Genomic DNA, 11,453 nt, shown 5'->3' with positions numbered 1-11,453 from the left:
TTTGCCAAGCTTGTTCCAAGTAGGTGCTTTAGACCACTGAGCCATCTCTCCAGCCCCTGTTTTGTCATTCTAAGACAGGGTCTCCTTATGTAGTTGAGGCTAGGTTTGAGTTGAATTTGGGGTTTGAATTCGGGCAATCCCCAAACTCCTGGCAAATCTTCCTAGTGCTGGGCACAGCTGTGCACCACTATGCCTGGCTAGGTATACTTATTGTAATCAGTTATTTATAAAAATTAATTACTTAAAAATTCAACCATTATTTCCTAAGAATTTACAATGTTCTAGAAGTACATGATTTTCATGGCAGAGCTAAAAACTGTGTTCTTATCTTAAACCTTAAAGAAAGCACTGATTCTGATCCCCTCTATCACTCTAGTATCCCTTGTTAGTCTTCCACTTTAATGTATTAGTTTAACAGTTGTATCATTCTTTAGAAAATAAAACTTCAGGGACATAGAGTGGAAGACGGCATAGAATCAGAGTCCTTGAGATACAATGACACTACAGTGAGCAACTAAAGTACCTTTTGGCGGTAAGCGTCAGCCAAAACAAATTGGTGCAAAGGTAGATTTTTGCCTATTATGAGGCTGTTATCTCTGGTGTTGCAAGGCAGAGCGTGTTCATAAACTTTCCTGCAAAATTACCATCTCTCCAAAAGGCACTTCTATCTTGCATGATGTAAGTATAATATTCATTCAATGAAATCCATTACATACAATCTACATATCAATTCTAAGCAACTACAGTTTGGGTATGCTTTATCTGAAATGCTTGAGGTAAGAAATGGTTCAGATTTCAGAAATGTTTCGACTTTGGAATATTATAGATCTGACTGGCTGAGAAGTATTAATCTGAAAACCCAAATCTGAAATACTTTGGAAATCTGAAACATTTTGAATGCCATATCATTGTTGAAAATGTTATTCATTTCAGAGTATTTATTTTAGATTCTGGATTTTTGGATTAGAGCTAGTGAACCTGAGTTCCATTCCATTCCACTCCACTCCAGTATAGTAACTTTGGTGAATGAATATCTAATATGTACCTGACATTATGATAAAATGAGAGACTGTGTGATCCTTCCCAATTCTGAATATGATATATTTGCTATCTCCATGGAAAGACACAGAACAGAAGCAAGGAGAAGTTGAGCATCTTTGTGCTGCTGCAGAATTTATACACGGCACACAGACCTGAAATCTGAAGCCATGATTAATAGAGATTTTAATATGTTTTGCAATTGAACTGTGATTTCTCACGTAATTTTGAGTTTGCCCAAGTTATAAAATACAGTGGTAAGTGACAACTGTTGTTTCTAATAGAGAGCATATAAAACAGTTTTCCCTTCACTGTTCTATGTACTAAGGTCTGAATGTCTTTATAGATTTATGATTTAAGTAGAAACTGTGTCTTATTTGTATATTTCAGAAATTTTCCTTGTTTGGAAAAAAAGAGAAAAATTCAGCTTACAATTTTCCAGAAACATTTTAAATAAAATAAATTTATTTATTTATTTATTTATTTATTTATTTATTTATTTGCATTTCAAGGTTGAAGACATTTTTTATTTTTGAAGATTAGGAATTTGACTTAAATCCCTTGGCCTTGCAGTTCATCCCCAAGATGATGTGTGACCTCAGAACTGCTGTGTATTATCGTGAATGCGTGTGCTTTAGTGACTTGGGGAGTGTGCTTTCTTGTCTGCAGGTCTCAGATCTGTGCTTCCAAATGAGTGTGTCTTTCAGTGAGTATTTGTGAGGCTGGGCTCCTTTTCCTCTAGAGATGATTTCATTCCCAATGAAGTCTGGGATGAAGAAGGATGGCTGCTGGTGCTTAAGAGAATTAAAATCCTGCTTCAATAGAAATCAGCATTAACCCCTCTGTTTGTGCTGTATTCTCTCATACCTAGGTTCCTTTGCCCACTTATTTTTCTGAATAAAACCATAAGCACTCTGAGAGCCAATTTAAAAAAAATTTACTTTGAAATTTTTATTTGATCAGCAGCCTCAAGATCTGAAGGGGATTACATTTTTCCCCCCCCGTTTTTGTCTCTTGAACCAGCATAAATAATCCTCTTTGTGATAATACCCTGTCTCCCAGAGCGCTTGTTTATCATAAGAGGACTCTTGTTTCCATGGACTAATGCACTCAGAAGCTTGGCTGACTTTCTGATGCAAATGTCAGACAGGAACCATGTCTTTGCTTTTTCAGCCAAATTGCTTCATTTTTACAACACTATACTTGATTTATAAGGGTTTTTGAAATATTGAAATTACCCCCTGTACTAAAAGAAATGCAACGTGTAGGTATTTTAGCATAAAACATTAATAAGAATAATTTATAGGGGAAATGGGTTGCAGCGTTTTGGAAAATATTCAACTCTGAGCAAAATATGGCAGAGTCAATGAACAAAACTGACATTCTAGAGGGAGGTACATATATGGAGGGGGAGCCGCAGTGGTCCCAGAAGAACGTCATAATGTTGAAGTTTGGATTTAAATCACCTTTACAGAAATAGCAAAAAACGTAAAAATATAAATAAAGAAAGAAAAGGAAAAGAACATAAGAAATCAATTTAGTTTTGTTTGTCTTAAGAATGCTTGTTTCTTCTAATGGGCAGATTATCCAATGTAACTATATGCTATGTGCTCAAAAGTAGAGCTTCTATTCTTGGCAGGCATTTCACTGGGGGCAATGGCTGTGTCCATCTAGGAGGAAGACTGGGAGAGAAGGTAATTAGTTGTACATATGCAGCGTGCCAGGAACGGAATCACCAGCTTGGATGCTGTTTTAAATTTCATCCCTTTATTAAGCATGAGAATTATGTGCTAATGCTAATGTGTCTCTCCTCCAGATAGTAGAAACCAGAGAATTAAAGTGACAGTCATAATCGGAGTTAGTACATGTTGGTCCAAATATACAACTAAGAGATTGCGCTGAAGAGGAAGAGAGACCTGATTAAAATGGGATTGCTTTGAAATATTTAATATGTACTTTTAAAATACCCAAGTAGTGACTACATCCAATTAAATGATTGTATTTCCCTCCTAAAGACATGACATTATTTCAATCATGGTTGGTAGGTTGGAACCGTAAGGATGGAGATGGGAAGTGGGTTCTGCCAGTGTGATTTGCATCCTTCTTTAGAGTTTTTCCAGAATTGTTTTATGTTAGCCCTCAGAGGTTTGATGACTTAAAGGTCAAAGGAAACCTTTCTAGACGCTTTAAACAAAGACATGTTTAACAACAGATGCATGGCATAAAATTTAAAACAGAAGATTAAGGGGGAGTAAGAAAAGAGTAAGGTAGAACAGAGCCAAGAGCACTGCCAGACTGAGACACAGGAAGAGAAAATGTTGATTAAAGGACATCCACAAGGGTATAAGCTACTTCTGGGTAGTCTCATTCATTTGCACTGGATCCATTGGAGGGATCTGAACACCTCCTGTTTTTGACCTTTGCACTGCACAATGCAGGGATGGAGTAGTCACATCCCAGTGCCCAGGACTAAGTGACACGTGATGATATCAATACAGCGCCAACTGGGAATCACTCCTGTGGGCTCCTAATCCTGGTATAAAGTGCCACTAAATGCTTCCCTCAGGAAATGACAAGTTGGGCTGAGACCAGCTGGATAAGTGAGGCAGGGAGCTTTGGGCAGGGCACAGAAAAGGGTTTCAGGAACTTTTTTGTTGTACAGCATCACATAAATGAGGAAGAAATGATCCAAAGTGATGTGAGTTTCTTAGATTCTAGAGTGCAGAGTGAAGGGTCTCAAGCAGGAGGGGCAGAGACCAACCAGGAGCAGAAGCAGGTCTTCCTCATTACAGTAAAACCACCATGCCAGCCGCATCACTATGTCATTCCTCTAGTCACATACACTTATGGCATGTTCTGCCATTTAATGTTGTTTTTCCCAATGAAAAATATTTTATTTCCTAGAAAGAACAGTGTTTTGTTTTTGTGTCTTTAGAACTGTAAACTAAATATTTTATTTTAAAATAAAAAAACAAAATAACTGCCAGACAGACAAAATAATCTTAGTAGAAGCTTGCTTGTTACCAGCCCATTCCTATACAAAGGGGATCGGATGGAAAGAGAAGAGTGGCCAACGGTAAGGAAAATTTCACGATGAAGGCTGGTGTCAACTGACGTCCTCAGCAGATAGATTTCATTATTTTTACTTAGCACACGACATCACGGACAGCTGAGTTCCAGGGCAATCTCCCCTTCACCACCAGTCAGCTTTGTCGCCACGTGCTCCACAATGCAGTGGAACCAAGCAACATATTTGTCTACAATAAATTTTATGTAACACCTGGGCAACAACTGCCCTTGTTTCCTGTGCTGTCAGGAAAGGAAAAAGAGAAAACAAAAAGCAACGGAACCCAGCAGCACCCTCTGCAAGCCAGCAGTGTGACCCCCCAGCAGCATCAGAGAAGCCTCTGCCGGCCACACCCACCCTACCATGTCAGTGAGGAAGAGGCAGTGAAACTACTTTGGTCATCTGTACTACAGTGGAAAGGAGACCAAACACAGTTCTGGCCACAAGTGGATCTGGCACATTTTTAGGTGAGGTTAGAAGTTTCACAGTGTGCACAGGGGGCCAGCAAAGGAGTTTTTGGAGGGAGGTTACAAATGCCTGGCAGCAGAACAGACAATCTGACCATTCGAGGGGGACTCTTTGTGTGAAGGACAGGAGCCAAGGCACCTTAAGGAAGGGGTTGGTTTGAAAGATGAAGAAGACAATCTTCCCTGCGGCATTGACGGTGCCTTCACTGTCTGAGCTGGACTCAGAACCGCTGCTCCTGGAGTATGCGACCAGGCCTGGGAGGATGACAATGCAGACAGCAGTGGAGGAGCAGCAGTGAATAGATGGGCTGCTCAGATAAGTACTTCCAAGAGACACACAGGAGGAAGCCTCTTGACTCTTGTCACCTGGGTCAGGGTCTGGTTTCAGTCTTCTGAACTATTGCTGCTCTCCGAGCTCTTGTGCTCCACGACTCCTGCCAATAACTGCTTGTGAGAACTTGTTCTTGGTTGGGTTCACAGGCAGTTTCTTCTCCACTTCCTTCTTGTTTTCTGCAGAGTCCAACCTTGTTGAGATTACTTCTGTATTCCTTTAGTTCCTTCAGTTCTTCTTCTCTTCGTTGGTTTTCCATTAGCTCCTGCTGCCGAGAATCCTCACCAAGGAAGTTGGTCTCATCTTCTAAGCCTCTTACCATGTGTTTGAATTTGAACTGCTCCTCATACTCCTGCTGGCTCCTTTCTTTCTGTTCCTATAGGCTTTTGTAGAGAGACCCAGGGTCATAAGCCTCCTCTGGATATTCTTTGGGATCTTTGGATTTTTGAACTTTCTTCCATTCTTCTTGTTTCCTTTGCACCGTTCAACTAATTCTGCCTCAGACACAAACCTCTTTTTGATAACAAGGTTACCATCATTCCCACCATCCATAATGTAAAGAATCAATCACCACAACCAAGTTCCGACCTGCTTCCAGCCAAGAATGGTGTTTTGTTTATTGCTGTATTCTCCAGATAGCCTGAAAATTACATTGCATGTAAAAGTTGCTATTAGGTACCTATTGTCTTGATATTATAATAGAGTCTGAATAGCTAAGGCTGAGAAAAAAATAAAAAAGCCATGCAGAATTAAGAAAACAATTTAATTTACAAAGGGCTTACAAAAACTAAATTATGAATAACTTTATCAAAAGATGGGTAAGACTTGTATACTGAAAAATACAGAACAATGCTGAAGGAAATTCAAAATGACCTAAATAAATGGAAATGCAGTTTATAGCCATGGATTAGAGAAAGGCAACAGGATAGACTTGATAATTAAAAAATAAACCCTGTTACTCTTGGTCAATTGATTTTTGGATAAGCCTGTTAAGATAATCTAAAAAGAGAAAAAGTTCTTTTCAACTAATGACCCAGGGACAGCTGAATATACACAGGTACAAAATAAAGTTTTATTTTTTATTTTATGTATAATAAAATTTCACAACAAAATAATGAATGACAATAGTTAAAATACTGTGTATTGTTATCCTCAATGTAGTTACTCAGAGTACAAGATATAAGTCAAAAATATTTTTACAAAGAAAGAAACAGATAACACAAAACTTCCTTTTCCATGTTCTAAGATGAGCTAATAGTGCAAGTGAAACAAATTAGCGTATATGTTAAAGAATTTTGAAACAAATATTTAATATGTGGAAGTATGTAAACTTCTCCTAACTTCCTATGTATATCTCTTCTAGTTTGCTTTTTAGTTCTCTCTCTCTCTCTCTCTCTCTCTCTCTCTCTCTCCTTACAACTCAATAATAAGAAAAATAAATCAACTGGTTAAAGGGTAATGGAATTTATGCAAGTGAAGTAATAGAATATAAATTTATTTTAATGGAGAGAAGGGGTCAATAAGGAAACACAGCTAGGAGCCACCAAGTCACAGGTGATTCTATCTTCCACAACCAAAGATGACCACACACTTTCCCACTCTCAGGTAGAAATGCCTAGAGTAAAGCTTTATATCTTTCTATAAATTGAAAATTGTCCACCTTCTTTTTCAGTATTGCCCATCATGGAGCGGATCCAATTGATCCAATTCTTTCATGCCTAGTAGGTGGGCTTGCCTCGGATCAGTAGCATGTGGCAGACGTGATAATCTGAATGCTCTGAGCCTAGGCCACAAGAGGTCTTGCAGTTCCAACCCACCCTTTGGAACTGGGCAACTGTAGTTTGCCCAAGCCTGCTGGAGGACGAGGGAGCAGATGGAGGGAACCCAGTTGGTCCACACATGCCAGGGAGGGCCCCCAAGCTCCCCCAGCCTGATGCGTGACAGCAGGGCCACAAAGAGAAGTCTGCTGACTCTGGCTTTTTATTTTGATTACAGCAGTGACATTTAAGTCTCTTACATTTCACAGTCTTGTTGCTTATATTTTCATGTTTGAGCTCAAGTTGATGAAAATTTCTTTAGAACTCTGTTTTGTTTTAAAATGACTATTCTTGCATTTGTTGCGTCACTTCGCTTTAGCTGAAATGACCTGTTTTCTGTAGTGGCAATTACATAATGTCCTTTCCTTGCTTTAGGATGATGAACCATGAGCTCCAGCTGACAGGAAATCAAATGCAATCGTGGCAGCAGGCGGCTGCTCTACTCTGAGGTATCACATTCAGGCATCTTCTTACCAAACAATGTCATAATATACTTTATTCAGCTGTTTAAAATGAGCAAGAGCATTTGTACAGTAAGAGCACTCAAGCATTAAAGTTTTATATTTACAGCCTCAGTGTCTAACTGATGGTGATTATCATAACAAAATAAAAGCACCATTTTTGAAGAGAACCCTTGCCGTCCATGCTGAAGTTGGTGGTCTAAGAAATAAAGGGCGTTTTTATTTAATGGCAGAAAGGGTCAACAAGAGAAATGTAGGTAGGAACGTCCCAAATACACTGGCTTCATTTTAAAACAGATTGTTTATTTCTTCTTTATAAAAAGTACCATTTAAGAGTCTGTGCTTAGTGGCAGACACAGGAACTGGGGTTCGATCTTGGGCATGCCATGCCGGCCCTGCCCCTGGGCCTGGGCGAGAGCCTGAAAACAGGAGAATCAGTATGAGTCTGATCTGTGTAGTGTGACCTTGTAGACCCTGTACTAAACACATAAAAAAAAAATTATGAGTCTGAGCTGCATAGTGAGAACCTATAACAACCAAATATGTTAAAAAAAACATTTAATTTACAGTACATCATGAATAAACTCTAGTTACCAGAATAAGTACAAAGACTGAAAAACACATAGCATATTTCCATTTGTAAAATAGAACAATATTCTTATCATGTTTTTCTTCTTTTTTTTGTATTTTAGGGAAGGGTTTAAAGGGGGTTCAGGGTCTCACTACTATATCTGACTCGTAGTGATCCACCTGTTTACAGCCTCCCAAGAGCTGGGATTACAGGCGTGCACCACCACGCCTAGTCTCAATTGCTGTCTCAACACATCCCAGGTTGGGGCCAGCACACAGGCCCAGGAATCAAACCTCCTGGCCCCTGCCCCTGCTTGAAGGTGGTTTAATCCACATGAGCTATTTGATCGGCCCTACTATCCTTTATATTGAAAGAGTTCACACAAATTTAAAAGGAAAAATCTTTGTAAAAAATTCATTAAGTTCAAAAATCACTTAAAAATATAAGCCAAATGATTTCGGTATCAGTAAATCAAAAAATAAACTTAAAATCTATTTTCATTAGCTACTAATGCTAATCTTTGTTTTAAAAACCTGAAAAAATGAGAACCCTTGTCCTTTAGGAGTTTGTAGTTTTGTGCGAGAAGAATAGCAAAATCTGTCTGTTAGGTACAGCTGTGTAGGCTTGGTACTGCGCTGAGTGCTCAGGTTGCGGTCCGAGGGGACTTCTGACATCCTCACACCACTCTCCTCTTCAAGCCATAAATCCTGGTATTAGCTACTTGATAAAATTACACACCGTAGCTATTTTACACTAGTTGGCTCAAAATGCGTGGGCCCCTGAAGACAGACTCTGTAGATGTAACGACGTTGCTACTCAGGAAGAATTTGGATTGCTCTTTGACAGCAAAGTGCTTGATGTTTAGGAAGGGTTTCTAAGAGGTCATGAGCTGAGCTCTGAAAAATAGACTGGAGACGGTGTCATTTATAAATACGCATAGGAAACAGGAAATGCGATGCACAAGCAATGAGGGGGTGCGGCACGTTCAGTGGTTCTGGACAGTGTGTGCAGAGTGCATGGCGTTGGGCTTGAGACCAGGAGAGTAGGAGGAAAGAAAGAGACAGCAGGGGCTTTACACAACACATTAGGGGTTTGGCTGAGCATAAGAGACCTGGAACGATTTCCAAGCAGAGAACTGATAAAGAGATTTGAGTTATAGGGAGATTAATGTGGCTATACTAAAAGGAATAGCTTGACGATGGGCTTGGTAAGGGATTAAATGTCTGGCAAGAAGCTCTGTCCCTCCGTGTCTGCTGCGCAGGCCACTCGGAGGTCTTGCTGAACGCAGACCGGAGCTGTTTGTGGCAGCCTCCTTCAATTAAACGTCCATGCCTTGTGCTACTCGTGTTCCTTAGGCATTGTCTAAGATGGCAGTTTCTGTTAATGATTCTTTTAGGTCATAATCCAGGAACATAGAAATCTTGATTCTGACCCAAGTTGCTGTTGTTTTGAACTGCAGATTTGTTGGAGAAGAAACGCAGATAGTTTGGTCTGCGGTGAGGGCTTTATGGGGAACCGGAAGCTGTGTTACCGCAGGCCAAGAGGCAGCAAGCTGCCTGTCCTGCTCCAGGGATGGGGATGGGGACGCTCCTCTGGGAGAAAAGGAAATTTGAGTTAATGGTGACACATCTCTACCCTGCGTTAAATAAAGAGAAAGTTGGTGCTGTGGTCAACATGTTTGTGACTGTCCTTCTCCCGACCTCATTGCCATAGCATTGGAGACCAGGTTTTTGGGGTCTCTGGGAGTGCATTAGGTACAAAACAAGAGCCTCCTGAAGGGGACTAGCAAGCTTATGAGAGAGCCAGACTGAGCTGTGCTGTCTCTTTCAGCTTTTGAGGACACAGCAAGAAGGCACCATCTGCTCCAGAGAGCAGAAAACCTCACCAGATGCTGAATTTCTAGCTCCTTAGTCTTGAACTTCTCATGCTTTGGAACTGTGAGAGATCTGTGTGGTTTATGAGCCACCAAGCTTATGGAATATTTTTATTGTAGCCTGAGTTTTCTGGATGTCAAGGTCAGGAGAGGAAAGTTGTACATAAGGGAGAAATGGAAGGGAATCAGAGCAATATTAGGTGAATGGGGGGATAGAGTTATTTTATTTACTTATGAGAACAATCTGAATAGTAGAGGTACTTTTAACATTATTTACACCTGATCCACCAATGATCCTTCTAGTAATCTGTATACTTCATGGGCAATGAGGACCTCAAGGTGCCGAGGTCTTCCACCGCCTCTCTGCCTTTCTTTTGCATAGTTTCTGAGTCCTTCTATACCTCTTCTCTATGCCACAGGGCTAGCAATATGGTAGAAATTTACCCAGGCTTTGCTGTCAATCTTTTTACTTTTGAACTTACACTTTTTGGCTTTCCTTGTTGCCTGAAATATCTCTTTCTAATCATATTTCTACATTTGTGTAGGGCATTTCCTCATGTTTTGGATTTAACCTAGGCATCAACTCTTATAAAAATATTTTTATTTTAGGGTGCATGATGCTCTAGGTTCTCTTCAGATCGTATAAAATCTTTCACCATTTTAGGATGGATGAAATATTCTTTTCTGAAGCAGCTTCCCATTTCATTTCATCTGACATTTACTTCTGGATTATAATACAGTCCTAGCTTAAATAGCTATCTCATAAGAATATTCGTATTTTATTTTTATTATAAATTATTTTTATTATAATTTTTGAGGTAAGGTTTCATTGTGTAACCCAGCTTGGACTTCAAATTACTATGTAGGTAAGGCTAAGCTGGAGCACAATTCGATTGCCTCAACCACCCCGAGTGCTGGGATCACAGGCATTTGCCACCACACACCTGGATTAAATTATTCACCCTTAAAGATGAACATGTTTTATCCTTATAAACTCTAAGAATATCACAGTGTTTTAATATTTGAGATTAATAATGAGATGATTATAGTCACAAAGATACTTAAGAGGAGCAGGGTAGGGCTATTGATTAATTGTTGCTTTTGTTAAAAATTGGCACATAAAAATTTTTAAGGCTAAAAATAAGGGAAAACAAAGATAATAATTTACAATTGAATAAAAGGAGAATAAACAGAATAGATAAATGGCAGTAAAATAATACAACTTATATGACAGAATTAAACATTTTAGCCTTGAATATGTATGGAAACAGGTGAATCTCAAAATTATGAGGTCAAGTTATTAGCATATATCATAGGTAAAATATTATTTTATTTGTGAAAAGTTAAAACCATGATCTAAGCAATTCACTTTTCAGAGTAACCAAAACATATGGAAAATAGTGTAAAGAAAGGAAAAAAAATAATAAGCACAGAACTCATGCCAAATGCTAGTTCTTATAAGGAGAAAGAATGAGATCAAGCATATAAAGGACTTGCAAGTGAGTGGTAGCACTTTTTTGGGGGGAGTACTGGGGATCAAACTCAGGACCTTGTGCTTGTCAGGCAGGTGCTTATGCTGCTTGGCTGTCTTCTCAGCCCAGTGGTGGCTTTTCACTATGCTTGGTGGGCCTGAAGTTAGTCCCCTCAGCATCATCCTTCAAATGCACTTACAGGTTTACATATGGACGTCATCTACGTAGTACATGCAGTATAATTTTATATAGTATTCAATGTATAGTATTTTTTAACTGCATGCTATATATGTGATATTTCAAGTATAAAACTAAACATCAAATCTAAATGAACATTTTAATTGAAAAAAGTTGAA

General features: G+C 39.2%; 1 pseudogene; it reads right to left on the bottom strand.

The window, feature by feature from the left end:
* Positions 1-4,471: 4,471 nt before the first annotated feature.
* On the bottom strand, positions 4,472-7,291 carry LOC101560778 (annotated as a pseudogene).
* Between the last annotated feature and the right edge of the window lie 4,162 nt (positions 7,292-11,453).

This window comes from Octodon degus, unplaced genomic scaffold (assembly GCF_000260255.1).
Source record: "Octodon degus isolate 3935 unplaced genomic scaffold, OctDeg1.0 scaffold00006, whole genome shotgun sequence".
NCBI lineage: Eukaryota > Metazoa > Chordata > Mammalia > Rodentia > Octodontidae > Octodon > Octodon degus.
This window is presented reverse-complemented; position numbering and strand designations above follow the sequence as displayed.